Source organism: Macaca nemestrina, chromosome 11, assembly GCF_043159975.1.
Source record: "Macaca nemestrina isolate mMacNem1 chromosome 11, mMacNem.hap1, whole genome shotgun sequence".
Taxonomy (NCBI): domain Eukaryota; kingdom Metazoa; phylum Chordata; class Mammalia; order Primates; family Cercopithecidae; genus Macaca; species Macaca nemestrina.
In genome coordinates, this window is record NC_092135.1 from 70506865 (window position 1) to 70534126 (window position 27262).

The 27262-nt window shown below is 41.8% G+C and overlaps 1 protein-coding gene across 18 annotated transcripts in view; it reads left to right on the plus strand.

Annotated features, from left to right (window-relative positions):
* LOC105483232 (pyruvate dehydrogenase kinase 1) overlaps positions 1–25137 on the plus strand; it is a 70411-nt gene extending 45274 nt beyond the window's left edge. For 5 of the 18 annotated variants that reach the window (XM_011743978.3, XM_071072953.1, XM_071072952.1 and 2 more), the window contains 3 exons: positions 683–15494; positions 18871–20552; positions 22452–25137. The gene's annotated coding sequence lies outside the window, so the exon portion shown is untranslated. The remainder of the gene's footprint in view (positions 1–682; positions 15495–18870; positions 20553–22451) is intronic. The other 13 variants (XM_071072941.1, XM_071072947.1, XM_071072942.1 and 10 more) reach the window with 9 other exon arrangements.
* Positions 25138–27262: the final 2125 nt, after the last annotated feature.

Below are 27262 nucleotides of genomic sequence, written 5' to 3' on the forward strand. Positions count from 1 at the left end.
AAACTGCTTTTAGCAGCCCAAAGGGCCAACTGGAAAGTTGAGACCAGTTGCAGAGCAAATGGAGAGACAGATCTGCTAATCTGGTTCTTAGAGTACTTAAGAAGGATCTATTCCTGATGTCCAGGGTACTTGGTGGATGTGTCCATGACCTCGAAATTGAAACCCATTAATCTTTGTGAAATCTGAATTTTAAGGATCTTACCCAGTGAGCATATAACTAGTGGAAATCCTGAAAATTGGCTAATGCAAGGAAGTGATATCCATGTATAATGCTTATCTTTGTATCCATTTCATGGGGAAGGTCATGGAAGACGACGGTAAACTTCAGTGGTTAATGAGAGCTTCACTAACGTTGTCTGTTCCAGACAATAAGTGAAGTCTCTGGCAGTGGGAAGCATGGACCCAAGACTGAAAACTCTGGCACTTTACAGCAGTGGTAGCGGATAGATAGGACTTACTGTGGCCCCTTAGGGCAAGGCTCAAGTGATTTTCTCTGGTGAATGTCGATGTGGATCTAGTCTCTAGGGTTAGATCTAGGCGGGTAACATCAAAGTCACTTGGTAAGATCTCTTATGCCTGTGAATGGAAGGCCTTGATAAAACTTCATTATTAATGTTTTGCGTTAATTTAGCAGATGACTATAGTCATTTCACATAATCTAATACATGAATGTCCTGTATAGGTGACTGCTGAGGATTTAGCGAAGGAGACTCCGCTTACAATTTGGCTGGTAAGGTGGATGCTCCTGACACTACTGATGGGCAAGGATGTTAACATATCTAAAAAAGTTCTGAGATTTGGATTGTGATGTGTTAAATTTCTAGACCAATTTGAGGAGAATTTAACAATAGTGAGCTTTTCAACTTATGAACGTGGTATATATCTTTTTTTGCGGGGGTGGGGACAGAGTCTTCCTCTGTTGCCCAGGCTGGAGTTCAGTAGCGTGATCTCGGCTTACTGCAACCTCCGCCTCTGAGTTCAAGCAATTCTCCTGCCTCAGCCTCCCCTAGTAGCTGGGATTACAGGTGAGCACCATCACGTCTGACTAATTTTTGTATTTTTAGTAGAGACAAGGTGTCGCCACCTCAAGTGATCCACCTGCCTTGGCCTCCCAAAGCGCTGGGATTTACAGGCGTGAGTCACGGTACCCAGCCAAACATAGTGTATATCTTCATTTACATAGGTTGCCTTTGATTTCTTTCGTTGGTGTTTTGTAGTTTTCAGCTTACAGATTCCGTGCATATTTTGTTAGACTTAAACCTAAGTATTTCCTTTTTTTTTTTCTAATAACTTAAAATTTTTTTTTAAAAATGTGTTTCCTTTCCAATGTTCATTGCTAATACATTTCACCATTTGAATCTCCAGTTCAGAAAAATCATGGCCTTTGGAGTTTTACTAAATAACATAGTTCCACCTTATTCACTTGGTCTTTGATGTGGTGTCCATAATTGAGGAAGTGGCAGTATGTCCAATGCAATATCAGGCTGCCATTAACTTGACTTTGCCCTCTTGTCTAGCCCTTTCCATTTAGACTACTTGGAAGGGTCAGCAGTAAAATTTCACTGGCCCAGTCCAGGGCTGCTTGAGTGTTACTGTTTTGTGCCACAATATGATGTGCGCAGACTACTTTTCTAGTTTTGAGATTATTTTGGAGCTTTATATTGGGTATGTTCTTATCCAAGTATCATTAGGGGTATTGATCTCTGCCTTTTTCTTTCTTATTTTCCAAATGGTAGGCGGTAAATGGCTTATTAAGCAATTATAAGGTTCAAGATCTCAGCCCCAAAGATATGTTTGTAGATGACAGGCTTAACATTCCTGAGGCTCTCAGAGAAAACTTCTCCCTCTATAGACTCACCATTTTAAGAAGGAGGCACAGGGCTTGGTTGGCCCATTTAGTTAGTCACACACCTATATTACTCTCCTTGGCATCTTACCCCAGCCCATCCATTGGGTTGTGTCAGCCTTTATTTCTAAGTGAGAATCCAGTCAACAAGAGGCACAAGAGATAGAACCAAATACCATAATGCCTCTTTCTATTCCACTGTGAACAGTCAAGGACACTGGAGGCCTCTGGGTAGGACACATATGCGTTCAGGAGCCTCTGAGCTTGAAGATGTGTGAGTGGAACTAACTAGACTGCCCAGGTTTGGTCTACACTGTAAATCTTTATTTTTTATTTATTTATTTTTTTTTTTTGAGGCAGAGTCTTGCTCCTCTGCTCCACAGTGTAGAGGTGTGATCTCAGCTCACTGCAACCTCCGCTTCCTGGGTTCAAGCAATTCTCCTGCCTCAGCCTCCGAGTAGCTGGGATTACAGGTGCCCGCCACCATGCCCAGCTAATTTTTGTATTCTTAGTAGAGACAGGGTTTCACCATGTTGGCCAGGCTGGTCTCGAACTCCTGAGCTCAAGTGATCCTCACGCCTTGGGCTCCCAAAGTGTTGGGATTGCAGGCATGAACCACTGCGCTCAGCCTCTCTGTAAATCCTGAGTCGGTACGGAGCTCATGAAAGCTGTGCTGAATGGGTTTCTTTAGATTTTCATTTTCATGTTTGCCCCATTTATGCTAATATTAATTATTGGAAAATGCATTCACCTGCTTTACTTTCTGACCAGCATAGAGGCAGGATCTGTGGAAAGACATTTACCACCTGTTTGGAAAGGTCAGCATGCTGATATTCACTAACTGCCACCCCCACAACTCCCCCTCCCCCAAACCTGATAGATATATAATTTCTGCAGTCCAATCACTATTCTTCCCAAACTCCATGAGCCAGATTTTGTACATACTTTGTGTGACCTTAAAACTCTGTACTATTATAGATCTAAAACCATTTAATTTTGTAGATACCTCCAATGGTGGCATCACTGGGTCCTCTCTTGGATAGCATAGTCCTATGGCTAAATGGGTCATTGGTTGATCATGCTTCATGAGAATATGATCCCTGGGAGAAATATACAGCTAATTTAATAACAAATGAGTGTCCTAATTCTGGAGACCTGGGAAGTATTGATAAGAGTATAATGATCATAAGCAGACATTGGGTGCTTTAGCAAAGCCAATTTGTCTGCATCCTCTGGAAGGTAAAGTATGCCAAGATCTCCTGTCTCTCAGAACTTAATCAAACTCTTGGCAACCACATCTGCACTCAGCAACATGAAGCACAAGTTCTGTTCAGTTGCCCATATGCCGTCATGAGTTTTGCCATATGTATCATCTGGCTTTCAGAGGACCTTTCGTGGTTGCCAGGTCAAGTTCCTGATACAGAAGTGGCATCGGTGCTGGTGTTAATGGCTGCAGTAAAGTCAAATTCCTTGCTTATAGTGCTCTATGGTAGCAGTGAGAATGGTGGTAGTTTCTTTTTTCTTTCCTTTTTTTAAAAACCTTTTTCATGTTGAAGTTCACATGACCATTTTAAAGTGTAATTCAGTGGCGTTCAGTACATCCACAATGTGCAATCACCACTTCTATCTAGTTCCAAAACATTTTTACCACCTTAAAAGGAAACCCTGCACCCCTTAAATAGTGGTAGTTTCTCTATCATGCCACTTTTGTAGCATGCTTTGGGGTCTTATTCCTGGGATCTTTCTCTACAGTGGTATAATTATATAAGGGTGGAAATATAAAAGAGTAAGCCTTTAGAAACAGTTTGTGTCTAAATTAGCCCTCAGGCATATTGTCTTCAAAGGAATGTTTTAAACCAGCCAAAGACTAACATCAACATGCTTATATTTTGAGTCCCAAATTGAAATCCAAAATAGTGAGCCAGGCATGGTGGCTCGCGCCTATAAGCCCAACTACTCCAGAGGCTGAGGTGAGAGAATTTCTGGAACCTAGGAGTTCCAGGCTGCAGTGAGCTATGATTGTGCCACTGCACTCCAGCCTGGGTTACAGAGTGAGATTGCTTCTAAAACAAAAATTTGAAATAGTAAATGCATTGATTTTTTTAAATATATATAGAATCAAACAATTGTGAAAATGTAATTGGCTAAGTTTCATATACAGTTCTTCATAAAAACTCCCGGTATTCTCTAAGATGTAGTTTGAGCTAGCCAAGGATGATGGCTTCAACATGCCTCCAGTTGTCTTGTCACTCCAGGGCCTGCCTCAAACCAAAATAAGACTTGCTGTTACCCTGAGACAAGCCAACTGTCATTGCCTTGGCAGCCACTACAACTACAGGTTGTTGTATCATGCCAAGCTCTGTTCTTTGTAACTACTAGAATGGAGTGGGATAGTAACGTGACGGTGAATCCGAAACAATGGTACTAGGAAGGAGGTTGGCCAAACTCAGAGTGGAGGCTGACGCTGTATCTGGTTGTAGCAGAGCCGGTCCTAGGGGAATAGGCTCAGCAATACCAAGGATGAGGGCCAGAAGGGGGCCAGAAGGGAGCAGGGGGTAGGGGAACTCTAGGAGCAGCGTAGCATTGATAACTGGCATCTGAAACCTACAGTTTCCAGTTCAGAGCAGTACACCATATCCAGTGTATACTTACACTCTAAGACATTTCCTGGGCGGTGATCTAGAAATGATATATATATACACACACATATATATATTTGTGTTTTTTTGAGACGAAGTCTCGCTGTCTCCCAGGCTGGAGTGCAGTGACGCTATCTCGGCTCACTGCAAGCTCCGCCTCCCGGGTTCCTGCCATTCTCCTGCCTCAGCCTCCTGAGTAGCTAGGACTACGGGCGCCTTCCGGCACGCCCAGCTAATTTTTTGTATTTTTAGTAGAGGCGGGGTTTTACCGTGTTAGCCAGTATGGTCTCGATCTCCTGACCTCGTGATCCACCCGCCTCGGCCTCCCAAAGTGCTGGGATTACAGGCGTGAGCCACCGCGCCTGGCCTTAGAAATGATATTTTTAAAAGGAGCTGTGTTTCAGTGTTAGACTGTAGTTATCCAAGCACTATCAGATAGTGTGCAGTTTTTGTAGTATAAGGTAAAAATCTGAATAATAAAGATTTTTAAATAAGTTTTAGTTAATACTTGACTCAACTGACATTGAGACTCTTGATGCAAAAACGTAAGTAGAAGAGAAGGCTGAAAACTCAAGACCATCATACCCTGTGGGGAATTTACAATCTATAACAAACATATAGCATGAGATAGGAGAAAAGAAACTGAATGGTAATGATATTGCTGGAACTAAAGTCTATTTAGGAAATGGAAATACATAGCAAGAGGAGTCAGCTACTTCTTGGGCATTGATCAAAGAAAAATACACAAACATACAGAAGGAAAGAAAGGTCGTTTTATTTTATAACATTTTCCTTCTGATTCTGGGTGATTATATAGCTAGTCTACTCTTCCACCCGCAAGATTCTGGGGTATTTTGACTAATGTTATTTGCAATGTCCGTAAACTCAGAAGAAGTTAGTATTAATGGGAATATGAAAGAACCTCCAGTTATTGTGCAAGAAATTTTACATTTCCATCATGTTAAATTGTACAACTGTTTGTCATTCACTGTGCTGTAAGTCTATGTGAAACCAAATCTGTGGATTTACCGGTGGCCATTTTACCACCTCCAAACTATCTTTTATTTTTTTGAATTGTATCTCTTCTTACTCCATTTTCTTCTGATTAAAATCCTTCATGTTCTCCTGCATCATATGTCACTCATTTTTGTGTGAGCCACCTAGACCCTCTGAGAAAAAATTCAAAGCTACCCACTATATGATTGTTCGTTCGCTGAACATGTATTTTTTGAGTGCCTACTGCATACTAAGCATTATGAAAGGCACTGAAATGGAAAAGACTAAGACATCCACCATCCGCAGATGGGCTTTTTTAGGTCCTGGAATTGAATTTGTCTTTTCTTTCCCCTATCATTTAACAGCCACTCAGGATGTTGGTAATTGGGTATTTTCATAAACCACATTAAATTGTATATTTCTGAATTTCTGTAATGGAAAATCATAAAGTCCCAAATCAGTGAAGATAAACTTACTCCACTATGCAAAACTAAAAATATGCTTGACTTAGAAGCTTTATTTTCTAAGGAGATAGTTAATAATGGACACTTTTGAAATAGCACCCTAAATGCACTTTTAGTTTCCAATCAGCAGATAGCAGCACTTGATTCCAATTCAAAGAGAAAGTTAGGATGGTATTCTGTGTGAATGCTGTCTATGACAAGGACATTCAACTTCCAGAAAATGATTCTTAGTGGAAATTAGGCACATTCTAATTGGAGATTGTCTGGTTTGTCTTTGCAAGGGGAGCACTGCTGTACATTGGTCAGGTATATTTAAGGTAGAAGACAGCTTTTCCTCCTCATCAGTATAAACAACTGGACTTCTTTCTGTTAAGTATCATATTAAACACAATCTGAAATTTTACTTACTATAAAGAAAATTTTATGCTTTTTTGATTAACTTTTCTCAGGTGCATTCTAAGTGAATTTGATTTATTTCAATTGGAGTATTACTGCTGTAGGCACAGAGGTGTCCGCTGCACTCTAATAAAATAAAGACCACACAGAAGAAATTATATTAGAGTCCAAACAACCCAAAGAAATCGAAGGAAATGCTCTAAGGAAAGAAATGCAGACACTAAGTTTCTAAAATGGACATGCGTGTATCCTTAAGTGCACATCATCATTGGAATGCGTGATTATCCTGCTGTTTGTACTTGCAGTATTGTCCCAAAAGTAAACTGAATTATCCATCTGGCAAATGCAATAGATGGGCCCTATGCTGGAGTGCAGTGGTGTGATCTCAGCTTACTGCAACCTCCGCCTCCTAGGTTCAAATGGTTCTCATGCCTCAGCCTCCCAAGTTGCTGGGACTACAAGTGCCCACCACCACGCCTGGCTAATTTTTGTATTTTTAGTAGAGACAGGGTTTCACCATGTTGGTCTGCTGGTCTCAAACTCCTGACCTCAAGTGATCTGCCTGCCTCAGCCTCCCAAGGTGCTGGGGTTACAGGTGTGAGCCACTGCACCCAGCCAGTATCACTTTTAGTCTGTAATATTCTAGCTTGTTCATCTAGTATATCCTTCGCTGTTAATTCTATAATACAGGATTTCAGGTTTATGTTCACTCAACAGTGGCTCTTCTTGGTTTATCTTCTCCAAAATGTATCTACTGCTTGAATCGTCCCTCTTGTTCTGCAGTCACTATTTGAAAAATAGGTATCCAGTATGTTTAGGCACTGTCTGCCCCTATGATGCCTCTCAGAGCTCTGAGCGTGGGATCTGAGCTTGCAGGGCCAGAACAAGCCAGCATGATGGGGGGCTCCTCCCTGCGTCTAGGTTTTTGAAACACGTCTTTTCTTTTGTTCTCCAGCTCTGGGTTGGGCTGAAAAATTATTTTCCTGTGGTTATTCATCTTTGGGTTACCTCATAATCACCTTTTGGTTTCTCAGTTTTGTATTATCTGTATATTCAGTTTCCTACATCAAATTATCTCTATTTAATTTTTGTCTTTTTTCTTTGAGATGGAGTCTCACTCTGTTGCCCAGGCTGGAGTACAGTGGTGCAGTCTCGGCTCACTGCAACCTCTGCCTCTCGGGTTCAAGCGATTCTCCTGCCTCAGCCTCCCAAGTAGCTGGGATTACAGGCGCCCGTCACCACACCCGGCTACTTTTTGTATTTTCAGTACAGATGGGGTTTCACCATGTTGGCCAGGCTGGTCTCAAACTCCTGACCTCGGGTGATCCGCCCTCCCTGGCCTCCCATAGTGCTGGGATTACAGGCATGAGCCACTGTACTCAGCCTCTAAAATTCTTAGTTTCTGTTTTCCTTATTTGATTAATACAGCTGTAAAAATAGCAAAACATGTATCTAAAGTTTTACTTCAGTGGCAAAGGAGGGTTTTTATTTTGTAGAATTTATGTGTGATTTTAAGTGAAATATTTGTTTGGATCTTGGGGTTTTGGTAGCATATAAAGTCAATAAAATCAGAGACTTCGGGTTATAGAAGGGGAAAAAATCCTCAGCATCACATTCAGCAATGGTTTCAATTCATGAACAAGTTGATAGTCAAATCCTGAGTATAAAATACTTTGCATTCTATCAACTTCTTCTCAAATTACTAGTAAGAACTTCATATTTTATGTGATTCTCTCATTGACTATTTTCATCTTTTCCTTAAATAAAACCAGGAGCAAAAACCTCAAAAGTACCAAAAATCAATCAGGATGAAAAAATGTGCATAGTCCTTTAACCACTAAATAAATTGAATTTGTAATTTTAAAACTTCAAAAAGGGAATCTCCAGACCCACATGGTTTCACTGAAGAATTCTATCAAACATTTAAAAAAAAAAAAAGTTATCAGTTTCATACATTCAGTATATTAAAAAAAAAATTGTTAGTTTTACACAGTCTTTTCCAGGAAATAGAACAGGAGGGAAACACTTCACAACTCATTTTATAAGACTAGTTTTACCATGATGCCAAAACCAAACACAATATAAAAAAAAAAAAACTACAGATTAATATTTCTCATGAACTTAGAGGCAAAACTCCCCCAAAAATATTAAATCCATTAATGTGTAACAAGAAGTACATGTCATGACCAAATGTGATTTATCCCTTGTAAGCAAGGATGGTTCAAGATTCATAAATCAATTAGTGTAATCATAGAAACAGGCTGAAGAAGAGAAATCATATGATAATATCAACTGACATAGAAGCATTTGACAAAATTCACATATATTCAAAATAGCCAGTGGTCCCCATGTTGGGATCTGATAGTGCTGACTCCCCTCAGGCACCTTCTCCCATCTTTGATACTCCCTGATGTAAGAATAATGCTTTTTTGTATCTCATCTTATAAATCAGTGAGTCAGAATTCGTAAGAAATACATGGCTAGAAATGGAATAAATCAAACACGTATTTAGCAAATCATAATTATCCAAGCCACAATTTTAAAAGGTGTTTTCTCACAGAGAAGAGCATTTCTCTAAATATGTAATGTTGTTGGAAAATTCATAATTATTCCTATGGTACACACTTTTTTGGCCTAAGCTAGTAAAGACCATTTCTCTTCCCAAGATCCACCATTATACATTAACATTTGAATATTTTCATTATACAGCCAAGATAGCAATTCCCAGATCCAACGCTAATGTACTTCCTGGCTAAAGCTGAAACTCTTACGAGCAATTAACTAATTCATGAGTTAATATTGTTTAGACATAAGCCTCTAGAACTAAGTGAGCCTAATGTATGTACAACGCTTAGCACATTTCCTGCGTATAATACTCAATATATGATAGTAATTAGTATCACTGCCATAAACTAACAATGTCAAGAGGTTTTCTACATTGATTAGAAGGATTTTTGTTTTTTAAAAAAAGCGTTTTCAAGCTAAGCATAAATTTCTCAAACCCATGGACGTAGGTGATAGGAACACTGTGTTCTCCTAAGTCCAGTCACCACTCTATCCAAAATTCAATTTAAAATGTGCTAATAGTTTTTCTGTGTGTTTAGCCAAATACATGCTACACATGCATGTCAGTAAAAGAAAATGCTACCAGTAATGTTTTGTTTTTGTTTTGTTTTGTTTTTTGTTTGGAGACAGAGTTTCGCTCTTATTGTTCAGGCTGGAGTGCAATGGCGTGATCTCAGACCACTGCAACCTCTGCCTCCCAGGTTTGAGCGGTTCTCCTTCCTCAGCCCCCTAGTAGCTGGGATTACAGGGGTGTGCCACCACACCTGGCTAATTTTTCTATTTTTAGTAGAGACGGGTTTTCACCATGTTAGCCAGGCTGGTCTTGAACTCATGACCTCAGGTGATCTGCCTGCCTCGGGCTCCCAAAATGCTGGGATTACAGGCATGAGCCACGGTGCCCGGCACAGCTAGTGTTTTAATTAAAGCCTTTGCTACAGAAAAGTTGTGTCATTTGGGTACTCTGGGAAGCAGATGCTGAGACAGGAATGTAAAAGGTTTATTGGAGGGTAACAAAACAATTTAGAAGTGAATTGTGGAGGAAGCAGTATTGGGCATAGAGAACCTCAGACCATGATGCAGAGCTGAGTCTTGACTAACATGAGGAGCTCAGGAGCAAAGATTGCCCGTGAGGATACCCACTCGGGGCAGAAATGGCGGAGGGTACCCTGGCCCTGCTCAGTCATTGGTAGGAACTTCCCTAGAGGGGTGTGGCCTTGAGTTGAAAGCTGAAGCACAGCCTGAAGGAACTGACAGATGGAGCTTATCAGCTAATTTGCATTTTTTACAGCTAAACTGGACATTCATTCTTGAGGGGAAATCTGAGCAGAACACCTCCATGACTTCAGAAGAAATGCTGGAGAAGACAAATAGTAAAATCCTTATTTGACCTTTTTTGCTGCTAATTCCTTTTTTTTTAAGAGGTGGAGTCTCACTGTCACCCAGGCTGGAGTGCAGTGGCACAATGATGGCTCACTGCAGCCTCAAACACCAGAGCTCAAACAATCCTTCCACCTCAGCATCCTAAGTATCTGAGCTTATGGGTTTACCACCATGCCCACCTTTGACTTTTTTCCTTATTCCCTATCAGATAGTCTCCTATCTGGACTATCTGAAGCGTGGTTTTAAAAATCATATTTCTGTGGAATACCTACCCACTTAAAAATGTGTAATAATGATGCCAATGGCTGCTGCCATCATGCTGGCTGCAGCAGGGAAGTGTGGCTGGGGCTGCGTACGCCATGGAGCCAGGGGAATCCCTCCTCCTCCTGAGTTGGGACAGGAATTTCCGGTGCTGCTGTGGCCGCCCAAACCGCAGCTGTAGACCCAGGCCTCCTGCTCTACGGAGCAGGCAGGAGCCCTGCCCTCCTGGCCTTCCCGAACTACAGCCGTGGATCCAAGCCTCCCTGTGTTCTTGAGGGAGCCGGAAACAGGCAGGATCTGCCCTCCTGGGTGCAGCTGCAGCTGCCGCACCCACAGCTTCAGACCTGGGTCTCCTGCTCCAGGAAGCAGGCAGGAGCTGTGGATAAGCAGGAGCCCTGCCCCTTCCAAGTTGATGGGGTGGGAGCTCCCGGGTGCAGCTGTGACCGCCCTCCCAGGTGTAGAACCCGGGAATCTCTGTAGCCTGCACCCTCAGGGATCCCAGGAAGGCTCCCCAACTCCCACCAACCCCTAGCCCTGCAGGTTCAGGAGTGTCTGTTCAGAGTCCTGAATGGAAGGGGTGGGTCCCCAGTAAGTCCCCACCTTCTGGCCAGGGAGGGCCTGAAGACTGGGGTCCAGGCTGCCAGTGGCTGCCAGTCCCTCCCACAGGAGTGGGGACTCATGCTCTTCCGTGCTGCTCATGGCTGCGTATGGACCAATCAGCACGTACTTCCTCCCCTCTGAGGTCCATAAAAGCCCTGGGCTCAGCCAGAGCAGGGCAGAGGATGACGGGATGACCAGCTACAGAGAGGAAGTACTCTACCCATAGCTGGAGATGATGGGCGACCAGCTGCAGAGAGGAGCTACCCTCTGCTGAGAGCTTCAGAGACCTGCAGGCATCCGAATGACTTGCCTGCAGAGAGGAGCCACCCTTTCCAGGGCTGCCTCTCGGCTGAGAACTGAACACCCAATGGAATAATCTGCCTACAGAGAGGAGCCACCCACTCCTCTGAGCTATTCTAACACAATAAAACTCTTCTTCACCCTCCACTTGTCTGCATACCTCATTCTTCCTGGATGGAGAACAAGAATTCAGGCACCATGGCCATAGAGGTCTCTGGCCAGAAAAAATTGACACCCCAGAGATCCTGTAACAATCATCTATTTCTAATTCAGAAACACTTACAAAAAGATTTCATAAAAATTAAGGTAACAGATAACGTTTTTCTGAATTTTAAGTTGTATTAATTTTTCATAAATTTGATGCCTCATGACATGTCTGTTAAGTATTAGTACATAACAGTGATGAACGTTCAGGAATAGCTGTTTACACTTTTTCTTGGACATAACTTTGCCTTGTCTGGCTACAGACCCTGCAGAGAGTTTGCTCCTATGTGGGTGGAGTGGCCACCTGGATCCCACACTTGCCCACTCATGTGCTCCCTCCCACAAGAGTCTGAGCACAGTAGGCCAAGCAGACAGGGTGCCCCTGCTAGGAGTCTGGCAAAGGGGCTGAGAGAAATCTTGCATCACTGCCAACTTTGGGTTCAATATTTCATGTTTTTCTGAAAAAAAAGCTTAGTGTTCTGAAAACAGCACTGAGTTATTCAGTGACTAGAACAAAATTTAGAACTTCTCTACTGCCATTAAAATTAAATAGTAGAGGCCGGGCGTAGTGGCTTATGCCTGTAATCCCAGCACTCTGGGAGGCCAAGGCGGATGGATCACCTGAGGTCGGGAGTTCAAGAGCAGCCTGACCAACATGGAGAAACCTGGTCTCTACTAAAAATACAAAGTTAACCGGGTGTGGTGGCACACGCCTGTAATTCCAGCTACTTGGGAGGTTGAGGCAGGAGAATCGTTTGAACCCGGGAGGCAGAGGTTGCAGTGAGCTGAGATTGCACCGTTGCACTCCAGCCTGGGCAATAAGAATAAAAGTCCATCTCAAAAAAAAAAATAGAAGCCAAATACTGCTTCACCAAGGATAACTAATATCTTATGCAAAATCATCTTTACAATAATTATGTGAACACTTTTTGAAACAAATCAATTATGCAAGAGAATCGGTTATCAGTTACACTAAATTGGCTATGTAATGAGACTTACTAAATTACAAGGTTAGGGAAGTAGAGCTTGTGGTACCTTGTAAAAAAGAACATCTTTACATCTTAAATTAGCAAGTCCATATCCTGAGTCTTATTTTGCTACATGAAAATTTACTCAGTCAACAAACATTTAGGGAGTGCCTACAGTAGAAGCAGCACTGTGGGGACGCAGCTACGAACAGGCACTTTATAGAAGAAAACCAGAAAGTGAAATCTCATGTAAGTGCTGAACCTGCTTAGTAATCAAGGAAGTACAAATTAAGACCACATTGAGGTACTACTATTTTATATCCCTTAGAGGAAAGGTCTAAGAAAGCCAAATGGGAGAATATGAATCAATGTGAACTCACATACATTATAATGCATGTGCAAATTTATAAAATAACTTTGAAAACCAATTTAGCAGTTTTTTGTAAAATTACACATTGACATAACTTGTGACCTAAAACTCTACTCCTAGAAATACATTCTAGGAAAAGTTGCACGTATTTGGAATGCTAATAACAAAAACAACTGGAAATACTCTTGAAACCCAATGACATGGAATAAGTAAGTTTTGGTATATTGTATTTATCCAGCGAAATAATATACAGCAGTTAATGAACTATAGCTCCACACATGGATATGAATCTTAGGAACATAATTTCGAGTGGAAAAGAACTCCCGAGAGACTGATACTGTATAATATCTCCATAAACTAAAAAAACCCAAACAAAACAGTGCTCAGGCCTATGAAAACCTACATTTTTTGAAAGGTGAGGGGATGATAAATGCAAAACTCAGGCTAATGGTTGCATGAATGGGATAGGGAAAAGCACATAGGTGAATGAATGGTATTGTTCAAGTTGAAGGTTTTGTGAGAAATAAGTTCATAGAGGTTCATCATCTTATGCTACATAATTTACTTACATGTGATAGGTTATTTTTAAATTTAGGAGTATTTTTAAATTAGGTTAATTTAAAAAGCAATAAAATAATGCTCCCTCTTGAATAGCATACTTCTGCATCTAAATTGGCTAGTGGTTGGACTGACAGTGGAATGCATGTTTTCTTTCAGGGTAGTGTCTTGGAAAGTCAACTTCAAAACAATAGAAAAACAGAACATGGCATACAGTATGCTTTCCCAATAAGATGTTCTTTTTCTGTCTTTGTAATTTATAAAAATGATTGGTTGGTTTGTTTATTTAGGGACACAGTCTCACTCTGTCACCCAGGCTGGAGTGCAGTAGTGTGATCTCACCTGACTGCAACCTCTGCCTCCTGGGTTCAAGCGATTCTCCTGCCTCAGCGTCCTGAGTGGCTAGGATTACAGGCATCTGCCACCATGCATGGCTAATTTTTTTGTATTTTTAGTAGGGATGGGTTTTCACCATCTTGGCCAGGCTGGTTTCAAACTCCTGACCTCAAGTGATCCGCCCACCTCGGCCTCCCAAAGTGCTAAGATTACAGGCATGAACCACTGCGCCTGGCCAATTATTTTAAAATTCAATACTTAAGAAAATTGAATAGATAAAAATTATTAAATAATGTTTTATTAAAGATAAAAAGATTCTTATTAAATGAAATAATTTGTATTAAAACGCATTCTCAGTCCATTTTGTGCTACTATAACAGGATTTCACTGAGTAATCTATAAAGAATGAAAATTTATTCTCTCACAGTTCTGGAGGATGAAAAGTCCAAGAACAAGCCACTGGCAGGTTAGGACCTGGTCTCTCTGCTTCCAAGATTTCTTGGCACCTAGAATACTGTGTCATCTGGAGGGGAGGACCATCATATCCTCACATGGCAGAAGATCAAGAGAGAGCTGATCAGCTCCTGCAGGCCATTTTTCTGATGGCATTAACCTATTCACGAGGGCGATTCCTCATTACCTAAACACCTCCCATTAAGCCCCATTGCCCAGTGCTGTTGCATTGGGGATTAAGCTTTCAACACATGAGTTAAGACAGGAACAAACATTCAAACCATAGCATCCTCTGAACCTCTCAACTTCTATAGTTCCATGCCCCAGATGTAATGACTGAATATTTTTGTGCATTATTTCTAACATTTTCTATATATATGCAAACATATATTTATACACATTAAACACATAACTTTATTTAAAAACTTTGCTGAAAACTATTTGGCAATAACCTATTCCTTTACTTACAAAGCATATTTCATGTTAGAACCCATAAATCACCCTCAACACTTTTAGGGGTTATGTAGTTTTCCGTTATAATAGATACGTCATGATTTAAACAGTCATTTGATCACAGTTATTTAGGCTATTGCAATGTAACAGGACAGTAAATGAGACTCGGTCAATTTTAGTGGAGGCTTCCAAGTCTGCAAGTAAAAGCATCCAACTATCCCTACATTCTATAGTGAGATGATAGACTATGTAGGTAGGACTTATTATACAAAGGAGGCCTTTATAAACTGGCTTAGGACCCTGAAGTCATCATTCATCTTAGGATATACAACTATTGAAGTGTATAAGATTGAAAAAGAAAAGTTAAAATTTTAAAAGGAGATATTTTGAAACATGCTAAAGACGAAAACAAGGGGTCCTTTTTAGTTTACCCAAAAGTTGGTGGCAAGAATATACATTGGTCCAATGTTTGGACAGTGATGGCAACAAGCAATAAAGATTAAAACATTCCATTCCTACTTTGCTTCACTTTCATAATCATCTGGTAGGAAAGAGTAGAAGTAAAATTGATGTGTGAGAACTGAAGCCAAAGATGAATGAAGAAGAAAAGAACAATAGTGCAAACCACGATTCTGTAAAATAATTTATCTCTGCACCTGGAAAAGTTTGGAGCAGAATTATGCAATCTTCAAGCTGTCAGCTCAGGTGAGCAGATACCTTAGATGAATTCCCTGGCAACAAAATTAAGCGGAGAGCTGAGAAAATTTGTTTGGGAGAGTTCTTAGAAAATAACCTGGAAGAAGTTGGGGCAGGCAGGACTGACCAAAGCAAGAAGCTTTCCTACAGTGTGGCTGCAACTGAGGTCCCAGCTGATCCTTCTGGGAGTTCCAGAGTTGGGGTGGCTTTTCAGAGTTGTCCCACATTGAGGCTAGAGAAGTGGGCCGTTTTATTCCTGCATCAGTGAGCACTGGGAAGGGTGTGACTTTGGGTAAAGAAATTATGGTCTGCAGCCAATATCCCCAGCAGCTTGGAGTTAGGTACATCGACCATACGGAGCAACTCTGGATGAAGTGCTGCAGTATCCCCTATAAGAAGTAATGCAGATTTTTCTTGCTGGTACTCATCCATTTCTGTTTTAAGCCCTTATCTTTGCATGACTTTCACCACTTGTATGCTACTCTCAGGCTTACCGGAAATCATTCTGCCACCCCCTGCCCCCAGCTGCACTAGGGAGAGCAGGGCCTTGTGAGGTTTTCTTGGGCTGCCGGGATGTATCACGTGGACATTTGCACTCATTTTGCTGCTGGGCAGGAGAAGACCCTCAAGCTTTGCCTTATTCACCAGGGGTGCCCACATTCTCTCCTGTTCTTGGATTTCCAACTGTCTTGATTTCTCTCTTCCCATAGTCTGAACAAATTTCCGTAGCTCAGTGGACCGGGGGTGGAGCTGAAGAGAAGCAGAGGACCAGGAAAAGCAGACACTCTGCCGATAACTCATTTTCTCCCGTTTAATTTTTATGACCTGAATTATCTCTAGGCCTAGCTTTTTTTCCTTTTCTTTTCTTTTTTTTAAACATCTAAAGGTGTAAGCTTCAGAAATTTTAGCAGCTCTTTGGTTTTCTGCTGTAACAGTCTTTGCCTGAGGCAATGAATGCATTGACTAAATGAATAAAAGGCAAAGAGTAAAAAATTTAGAGAGGGATTTCTCAGGTAATATCTCAAAATATTATCCCGCCACAATTACACCCAGGGATATTGACCGGATCTGTGATGAGATCCATGAAAGCTTATAATAGCCTTTGATGGCTCATGAAAAAGGAAAAAGGATCAGATGATCAAAGTCAGGGAAAAGTCTCAATTTCATTTAAGGAAGGAAGAAAGAGGATGCTGCAAATTGTAGATGGGCAACCTTAATGTTCTACATGAAGAACATTCCAGACAAAACTGATCTCAGGCCAGGCATGGTGGCTCACACCTGTAATCCCAGCACTTCGGGAGGCCCAGGTGGGTGGATCACTTGAGGTCAGGAGTTCGAGACCAGCTTGACCAACATGGCAAAACCCCGTCTCTACTAAAAATACAAAAATTAGCCAGGTGGTAGTGGTGTGCACCTGTAATCCTAGCTACTCAGGAGGCTGAGGCAGGAGAAGCACTTGAGCCTGGCAGGCAAAGGTTGCGGTGAGCCGAGATCACATCACTGCACTCCAGTCTGGAGTGAGACCCTGTGTCAAACAAGCAAGACAAAACTCATTTATGTTTTTGATAGTTTGTCTTGGTCAGACAAAGGCTGTTGAAATAGGTATCTGGACTTCAGCAAATAATTGGACAGTCTTCTGAAATATCATGAATAAGATGTAAGAATGGGAACCAGAAGACAGAAGGGCAGGTAGATTTATAATACAGTGAACAACTGTGCCCAAAGAGGACTGGAACATGGCCACAGTAAAATGGTCAAGATAGATGTGGCTGTGGAAACGATGGCATTTGAGGGAAGCTGGACAGAACTGAGGATATGAAGTCTGGGGAAGAAAAGCCTCAGGGAACCTAGGGTAATCTGAAAGTGAGACCTGTCATCCTATGCAGGCTCATTCTGTGGGGCTCTGATATGGTTTAGCTCTGTCTCCCCACTCGAATCTCATGCTGAATTATAATCCCCAGTATTGGAAGTGGGACCTGGTGGGAGGTGACTGGATCAGGGGCTGGATTTCTTATGAATAGTGTAACACCATCTCCTTGGTGCTGTCTTCATGATAGTGGCTGAGTTCTCACGAGATCTGGTCATTTAAAAGTGTGTGGCACTCCCCACCTCACACTCTTGTTCTTGCTTCCACCATGTGAAGTGCCTGCGCTCCCTTTGCCTTCCACCATAAGTAAAAGTTTCCGGAGGCCTCCCCAGAAGCACATGCCACAGTGCTTCCTGTACAGCCTGCAGAACCATGAGCCAATTACATGTCTTTTATTTATAAACTACCCAGTCTAGGTACTTCTTTGTGGTAATGCAAGAATGGCCTAATACAGGCTCAAAGGAAAAAAAAACTAGAGCACATTTCTGATGTTTAGAACGTGTCGGCTGGGCACAGTGGCTCACTCCTATAATCCCAGGACTTTGGGAAGCCAAGGCAGGCAGATCACTTGAAACCAGGAGTTCAAGACCAGCCTGGCCAACATGGCAAAACCCCATCTCTACTAAAAATACAAAAATTCGCTGGGCATGTGTGATGGTTAATACTGAGTGTCAACTTGATTGGATTGAAGGATGCAAAGTATTGATCCTGGGTGTGTCTGTGAGGGTGTCGCCAAAGGAGATTAACATTTGAGTTGGTGGGCTGGAAAAGGCGGACCCACACTTAATCTGGGTGGGCACCATCTAATCAGCTGTCAGTGTGGCTAGAATATAAAGCAGACAGAAAAATGTGAAAAGACTAGATTGGCTTAGCCTCTCAGCCCACATCTTTCTCCTGTGCTGGATGCTTCCTGCCCTCGAGCACTGGACTCCAAATTCTTCAGTTTTGGGACTCGGACTGACTTTCCTTGCCCCTCAGCTTGCAGATGGCCTGTTGTGGGACCTTGTGATCATGTGAGTTAATACTTAATAAACTGCCCTTCATATAAATATATTTTTATATAAATATATACATTATATATATTTTGTATATAATATATAATTATATAGGAGAATTGCAGGAGAATTGCTTGAACCCAGGAGGTGGAGGTTGCAGTGAGCCAAAATCATGCCACTGCCCTCCAGCCTGGGCGACAGAGTGAGACTGTTTAAAAAAAAAAAAAAAAAAAAAAAAGAATTTGTCTCAAAAGCAAATAAAACAATCACATGAAAACCTGGGCTGTTGTGAGGTAATAAGCTTAACAGCAGTGTGATGCCACAGTGGAGACATTCATTCCACTAAGTGTACAGAGTGCCTACCCTCCAGTCACAGAGAAATAGAGAATGAGGTGAGATGACTTCTGAGAGCTCCCACAGTTCTGAGCAGCTATGATTCCACTCCTAGAAAATGCAAGTGCTAAGCCAAAACCAAGTGAATTGCCACTTTTTGTTTTTTACCAAAATGTTTTATGTTTTACAGAAAAACCAATGATTCAGAAAGAGGTTTATAAAAGCTTATGGATGCACTCAGAGTCAATTTTATGGCTCGTGACTGGCAATATTAATAGAAGCACTAACAAAAGGTATGATATGTAGTAATAAAACACCTAAGCATGCACTCATAAATCATGTTCCCACAGGATTTGCTTGGGCAGGTTGTTTTTCCCTTGTGATTGAAGACAGAACAAATTCTACACTAAACTTAGCTTTTCCCCAGGAGACCCATAAACCTCAATACAGGCTAAAGACTGGAGTAAAAACCATGTCGTTTCAAAGATAAAACACCAATGAACATATAGATTTGAAAAAAATGTGACATTCTAGACTTACACAATGGAAATGTTTAGTCATCATACTTCATAGCATAATAGCACAGCGGGTTGCTCATTGGGCACTCCTAAATTAAAATTGCATAGGTTGATTTTCTACCCGTCAGTTCTGCTAAGATCCTAAACCAAAATTTGATGAGAAATTAAAGCTTATATAGCTTTGGTGATGGCTGTTGTTTTTGCAGCTACTTATCCCTGCCTTCTGGTATTAGAGTCTTTCTTTCTTTGTTCCTCTCAGGAACTCCTCCTCCCACATCTGATGGAGCTACCAATCATCAGGTCTCCTCTGCCTCTGGGGTGTGACTCAGGCTGGCCAATCAAAGTTCTTCATCCAGTTGGACTGTGACTGGCCCTGGGTGGTTATCTGACCCAAGGAAGTCCAGAATCCTTTTGCAGGGATTATTAGACATGCTAAGAGAATGGTTGGGGAAAGCTTATCTCCTGAGATGATACACTAGAGCAGGAGTTCCCCAGCCCCCGGGGCCACATACTGGTACCACTCTAGGGCCTGTAACAAACCTGGCTGCCTAGCAGGAGGTGAGCATTACTGCCTAAGCTCTGCCTCCTGTCAGTTTAATGGTGGCGTTAGCTTCTCATAGAAGGGTGAACCCCATTGTGAACTGTGCATGCGAGGGATCTAGGTTTTGTGTTCCTTATGAAAATCCAATGCCTGATGAACTGAGGTGGAACAGTTTCATCCCAAAACCATCCCCCAACCACCATCCATGGAAAAATTGTCTTCCACGAAACCAGTCCCTGGTGCCAAAAAGATTGGGAACTGCTGCACTAGAGATCATTTGAGTGGACATGCTGGGGTCCCATCCTTGCCACCATAAGGAGAGGGGTAAACCAGTGAAAAGGAAGGCAGAGCTGAGAATAAAAAGGAAAGGGCAGGGCCAGGTGCGGTAGGTAGCTCATGCCCGTAATCCTAGCACTTTGGGAGGCCGAGGTGGGCAGATCACCTGAGGTCAGGAGTTCAAGGCCAGCCTGACCAACATGGAGAAACCTTGTCTCTACTAAAAATAAAAAATTAGCTGGGCGTGGTGGTGTGCATCTGTAATCCCAGCTACTCGGGAGGCTGAGGCAGGAGAATCGCTTGAACCCGGGAGGCAGAGGTTGCACTGAGCCGAGATCGTGCCCTTGTACTCCAGCCTGGGCAACAAGAGTGAAACTCTGTCTCAAAAAATTAAATAAATAAGTAAAAAATAAAAGGGGGAGGGACAGAAGCCTGATAATGTCTTTTGAATGCTTAAATCCAGGGACAAAACATGGAGATATGAATGACTGTGTGGAGCAGAACCCACCTTCTCCCGGCTCAGCTTTGGACTGTGAGGTGACAGAGAAATAAACATAAACATTTGTTGTGCTAAGCCACTGAGATTTTGAGTCATAACAGCTGTTAGCATCAACGAATCTAACTAATACAGTAGCCCACCATATAACTTCACTAGTATGTCTGAAATTCAAGGGTTGTGATCAGCCACTCTCCCCTGTCCCCACTCTAACAGTTAATTGACCTGTGAATTTGCCTTTTGAAGGATAGAAAGAGAATTTTGTGTAAATTCTCTTTCTATACTTACTGCATTATTGTATTTCAGCCTTTGTTTGGTTTCCTGACAGATGTAATTGTCCTGTGTGTCCTTTCTCCAGGCAGAGTGATGTTCCTGGAATGTTCATCTAATCATATCATGCTTCTGTTTGTAACTTTCTGCCTTCAACCTTATCTCCTGCTAGTCCCTGCTCTACCTCTCTACGATTGGAACATATTTTTCTTATGCCCTTGTTTTCCAAGGACTGAATCTGACTCATCTTTTGGGGCTCTGTGTAAATATTCCTTTATCCAGTAAGCCTGCCTTGAACATTTAGTCTGGTCTAATCCTAATCTGGTGCCTCTGCTATGAACTCCCATAGTACTTTCTATTTGTCTTAGTGGAGCACTTACGACACCTTATTTACATTTCTTAATTGTCTGCTTCCCCTCTCTGGATTTGAGGTATAAAGGCTCTTGGGCATTGCATTCCCAGAGCCTCGAACAATGCCTGGCACATAGCAAAAAATATATAGATATATTTTATGTATATGTATCTATATATGTCATATATATCATATATACATATATGTGCTTAATGACATGAATGAATCAGTGACAAAAAAAGAGAAAACCAATATAAACATCAGAAAGATCCTCCTCCCATAAAAACATCACAAAGATCCTCCTCCCATGCAAGTGTGGTAACTGACGTCTGAAGGTAGTGAGTCTGCAGCAGGTAAAAATATTACCTAGAAATCTTTCAAAATCTTTGAAAACACAGTCATGTATTGGATTCTTCCTAACATTTTTTTCTTTCCTTGGCTTGGGAGATTATAATATCTCTGGAAGATAAAAAATATATTTGGCTTGGGTCAAAATAATTTATAGTTAAGAAACTAAGTGTACTTATTTTTTGGATTCTGAGTTTGATTAGTTGCTGAGGCTCATTTATTATCTGAAATGTAAGTAGTTAAAAGTTTTCAATAGCCTAAGTCAGAGATGTGCTACTTTTCAATTTGATTTTTCTTTTGAAGGTAGAGGGACATTAGTAATAATGGGGGCAATAAATAAAAAGGAATTTATAGACTTAAAATTTCTGTTGACATATTGGTATTGCCAGCATTCAACAGACATAGTTATTTTGGAGAAGAGGGAAGCTTTATAAATAATGAAACAAAATAACTGTTCTTCTCTCTGTAGTTTGGCAATCCATATAGACACTAATATCCATTATTTTAAAGATATAGGTTTGAAATTAACGTGTTGCAGGGTGCAGTGGCTCACACCTGTAATCTCAACACTTTAGGAGGCCGAGGCAGGAGGATCACTTGAGCCCAGGGGTTTGAGGCCAGCTTGGGCAACATGGTGAGACCCTGTCTCTACTAAAAATAAAAAAATTAGCCCAATGTGGTTGTGCATTCCTGTAGTCCCAGCTTCCCAGTAGGCTGAGGTGGGAGGATTGCTTGAACCCTGGAGGTTGAGGCTGCAGGGAGCTATGATCATGCCACGGCACTAAAAAAAAAAAAAAAAAAAGAGAGAGAGAGAGAGAGAAAAGAAATTACTGTCACACCTTCTTTTGGGGTAGGTCATTAATTTATTTAAGAAATAAAAAACAAGGAGATAAACTAATTTAGAGATTGTTGAAATGTCTTATAGAAGGCACGGTAAAATACAACGGTATTCAAACCCTTTCTTTCTCAGGTCTGAACACTTATAAAAGACATACAACATGAATTTCTACAGAAAAGAAAACCCCACACAAATCCATTCCATTCCTGCAGAATTCTAAAAGAGAGAGAAAAAAAGAGGGGAGAGAATGAGAATCTGAAAAAGCAACACTGCCATAGGAATTTCGTCCCAGGCCCAGCAACATGGTTATGCAAATCATTTCAGATGTAGAGGATTGAGTGATGCACAGGGCTGAGAACATTGTCTGAAAGAATAGTATCTAAACCTGCACCCAGGGCCACCTGTGGATTGTCACAAGCTCTGATCTTGGCCCATTCACTCTTCAGTTCTCATGGTTTCAATTCAACATTCAGGCATTTTCTGCAATACAGGTTTCACAAAGCATTATATTCGTCAGGGAAATACTTCAGAGGAACATAAAATACTCTGTTGTGCCAAAGCAACAGCAGCTGGTGGAGTTTATAGAAATGAGCAGAGCCCAATATGATGAATTATAAACATGCTTATGTTTAAAGCAAGCACTGACATAAGAGAGGCAACAGAACACAGAACATGCTTCTATTTAGCTCAAAAAATATGCACAGTATCAAGAAAGCCATACATACTCATTAAAAGATTTAGGAAATTCACATACTAGACCATATTTTGTTCTCCCTTCTCTTGGACATCAGATGTGAGATGGAGTAAGGACCTCCTTAGAGGCCTGTGGGGCCCCCCCCCAAGCATGAGAATTAAGGAAAATCTTGAGTTCCTTCAAGTTCCAGGCACCTAGTTAGCCCTGAGAAGTAAATAAGCAACTTGATGAGCAAGAAGGTAATAGCCTAAAGCAAGAGCCAAGGAAACTAGAATCAAGGGACATTTGGTTCCCCTATACAAACCAAAGATAACATTGTAACATATGTCTCTGAGTTGTTTTTCAGAAACTGAACCCTCACCAAACAGATCTGCCTGCACATCTACCTGCACATAGGCCTCAGATAAGGGAGATCTGGGGCTTGAAACTCTGACCACCATCTTTTGGTCTAAATTTCTTCCTGCAGGGGGTGAAGAAAGTCACACCTGTGAGCTGACCTAACATTCTTTTCTGCTGACCCCAAATTCTTAAAGCTTCTCAAACCAATTGCAAATCAGAAAGTCTTTGAATGTATCTATGACCTGTAAGCCCCTGCTTCAAGATATCCTGCACTTTAAGGTCAAAACCAATGTGTAACCTTGATTTATGGTTTTGATTTATGGTCATGGCCATAAATCATTGATTTATTATTTTGCCTATAGCTTCTGCTTTCCTGAAATTTACCCCTGCTTTACAAACCCTTGCCTGCTAGTCATAGGTCAAAGTTTAAGCGTTAGCTTAGCTACCTGAGCCTCCTTGCTTGGCACCCTGCCAGTAAAACACCTTCCTTTCTCCTGCTGCAAACCTCTGTGTGGATGTCTGGTCTCATGGTGCCAGGCTAGTAGAACCCATTTCAGTTGTATAACAGGTTTAAGGGTTAAGATAATTATTTCCTTTCCTTTATGGCATATTATCATCACTCCTGTTTACAGTAGCCTTTTCTCTTCTTCCCCCGATCCCTGCCCCTTACTTCGCTTTCACCCTCTACTTCGTGGTGCAAAATTGTCGGTAGGTACCAAGCAAGAGTAATGTGTTTGATATATGGCCTTGGTTATACAAACATCTTTGAAGAATATATTACTATTTCTGGGTGAATTGATGTTGAAAACCCGTGTTGATAGGATCATACTATCACACCTCACTCTGTTTCTTACCTTTCTCACCTAACACTACATTTCCCAGCCCTCTTCATGTTGTTGTATGTAGCTCTGGTTCATTATTTCTGATTGTAACAGAGTATTCCATAGTATATACCTCCATCAGATTTAACATCTCCATTCCCACCCACGATAAACTTACATCGCCTCTAAATCTCTACTGTCTTAATGTTGTGGGCCATGGTAGCTCATGCCTGTAATCCCAGCACTTTGGGAGGCTGATGTGGGAGGACTTCTTGAGCCCAGGAGTTCAAGACCATCCTGGGCAACATAGGGAGACCCAATCCCTACAAAAAATAAATTAGCCAGGTGTGGTGGTACATGCCTCTGGTCCCAGCTACTCAGGAGTCTAAGGTGGAAATATTGCTGGAGACTTGAGGAGGTTGAGGCTGCAGTGAGCCTTCATCATGCCACTGCACTCTAGCCTGGGCAACAGAGCAAGACCCCTGGCTCAAAAAAAAAAAAAAAATGTGATGGGCACCTTTCACCTTTGTACATATGATATGGACAGGAGGCAGGGAAATACTGGGTAGAAGAGGGTGGTCCCCAGTGAGGGCCACACCCTCAAGCCTGGACCCATGGCCCAAAGTGAGAATATGCATTCCTGTTTTCCTGCCTGAATGTTGCCTTTTCCAAAACCACCCTGGCCCTTCCCCTGCTCCCATCCTGTACCCATAAAAACCCCACAGGCCGCACTGGTGGAGTGGCAGAGCAGCAGAAAAAGGAAGAAGAGAAGCAGCAGGTGGACGTCAGAGAGAAGCAGCTTGACTTCAGAGGGATGACTTGACAGTGAGATCTCAGAGAGGATTTCAGCTGGGGATGGCCGAACTCCAGGGGAATACCATCTTCCCAATCCATCCCCTTTCCAGCTCCCTATCCTGCTGGGAGCCCCTGCCACCACTCAATAAAATCCTCCACATTCACCATCCTTCAATTTGTTCTTGTGACCTGATTCTTCCTGGACACCAAACAAGAGCTTGGGATACAGAGGGCTGTCACACTGAGCTATGAAACAGCCATCTGCAGATGGCAAAGCTAAGTGAACACAATGTAACACTCCCTCTGGGGCGTCAGGGGTCACAGGCAACCCCTAGATGCTGCTGCAGGCCTGCATGGAGTTCTGCTCCTGCCGGTTGGCCAGAAGTGCTCATCCCGACCTCTGCACCCTTTTACCTGTGAGCTTCCCCTTCCATGAAGGTTTGAAAGCTGTGGGCTGAGTAAACAAGCCAACCCCTTGGCTGGTCCTGTGACGGGGTGAAGGGAAATATTCTGTTTCACATTCACCTCCTCAACAATCTGTGTGTGAGTTGTTCTAGGGAAAGTGAGAAGGATTGATTGGTTATCTGATATATACACACTTAATTCCAAAATGGCTGCACAAATCTACTCCTCAACCTTCAGTAGTAAGTGAGGGTTGCTCTTCCCCACATCCTCACTAACACTTGGGATCATATGACTTTCCAATTTTAGCAGTACTATCTTACGGTTTTAATTTGTATTTTGCTATTTACTTGTGATTTTGGATGTTTTCCTAAAAACTATGTACTTGGGCTTCCCTTCTGTCAACCTATTTATATTCTTGACCTATTTTTATATTGGACAGTCTTGTGTTTCTTATTGATCTGCTAGAGTCCCTCAAATACCCTAGTTCTGCACTGCTCCATATGGTAACCACTAGCCACAGATGGCTATTTAAATTCAAATGAATTAAAACTAAAAATTCAGTTGTTCAGTTGCACTATCCCCATTTCAAGTGCTCCGTAACCCAGTGTGGATAGTGACTACCATATTGGAGAATACAGACAGAAAACATTTCATCATCACAGAGAGCTCTATCTTCTACCAAATGATCATCCAACTGTAAGGCTTATCTACCATGTCCTTCATTGAATGATGATCCTTGATATTCATATGGTCATGTCCACCTATTTTTTACCCTCTCATGGAATTTTTTTTTTTTTTTTTTTTGAGGCAGGGCCTCATTCTGTCTTTCAGCCTGGAGTACAGTGGCACAACCTCTGTTCACTGCAACCTCCACCTCCCAGGTTCAAGAAATTCTCATGCCTCAGCCTCCTGAGTAGCTGGGAATACAGGTGCATGCCACCATACCTGGCTAATTTTTGTATTTTTTTGATAGAGATGGGGTTTTGCCATGTTGGCCAGGCTGATTTTGAACTCCTGACCTCAACTGATCCTCCCACCTTGGCTTTCCAAAGTGCTGGGATTATAGGCATGAGCCACTGCGCTCGGCCACCCTCTTGTGGAATCTTAAGAAGTCCTTCTCCATCCCCAAGTACTCAAAAAATACTCTCCTACATATTCTGTATTCACTTCATAGCTTTACCTTTCACATTTAGGTCTTTGATCCATGTGGAAGTGATCTTTATATACAGGGTGACAAAGTTTCAGCTTTACGTTTGTATATACAATAGGCCAATTTTCCAAATGCCATCTATTAATGCATCCCTTTCTTGCTGTTTTGTGGAGCTACCTCTATCCAATAACAAATTACCATATAAGCGTGTCTATTTTGACTTTTCTATTTCATTCCATCCCATCCCATCCTATGTCATTCTATTCCACAGTTAGTTTGGCTTGTGCCAGATGTGTACTGATTGTTGTGTTGTTTACTAGAAGACACAGTCCTCTCTTATAGCCGACTCTCCTAATTATGATTCAGTGTTCACTCCCTTTCTTTTTCACTAACAGAACTTTCCTTCTCTGCTTGTGCATGTGCACTTAACATCCACCATTGTGGACTGGCCTCCCAGTTTTGTTTGGGACAGCAATATACTCAGCTAAAATATTCCTTTTCTCAGACTCTTGCAGCAGAAGTTAGCCATGTGGTAAGGTTATAAATAATGAGATGGAGACAAAATTCCCTAGGGGTGATTTTTGTTTCCTGAGTAAAAAGGTCCCATAGAAAGTCATTCTCTCCTCCCTTTCCTTCTTTGCTTGCCTAGAATGTAGACAGTATTCTGAGGTAACACACATGGGGACAAAGGTGTACATCCTAAAGATGTAAGGACAGGAAAACTCAAAGAACCTCTATG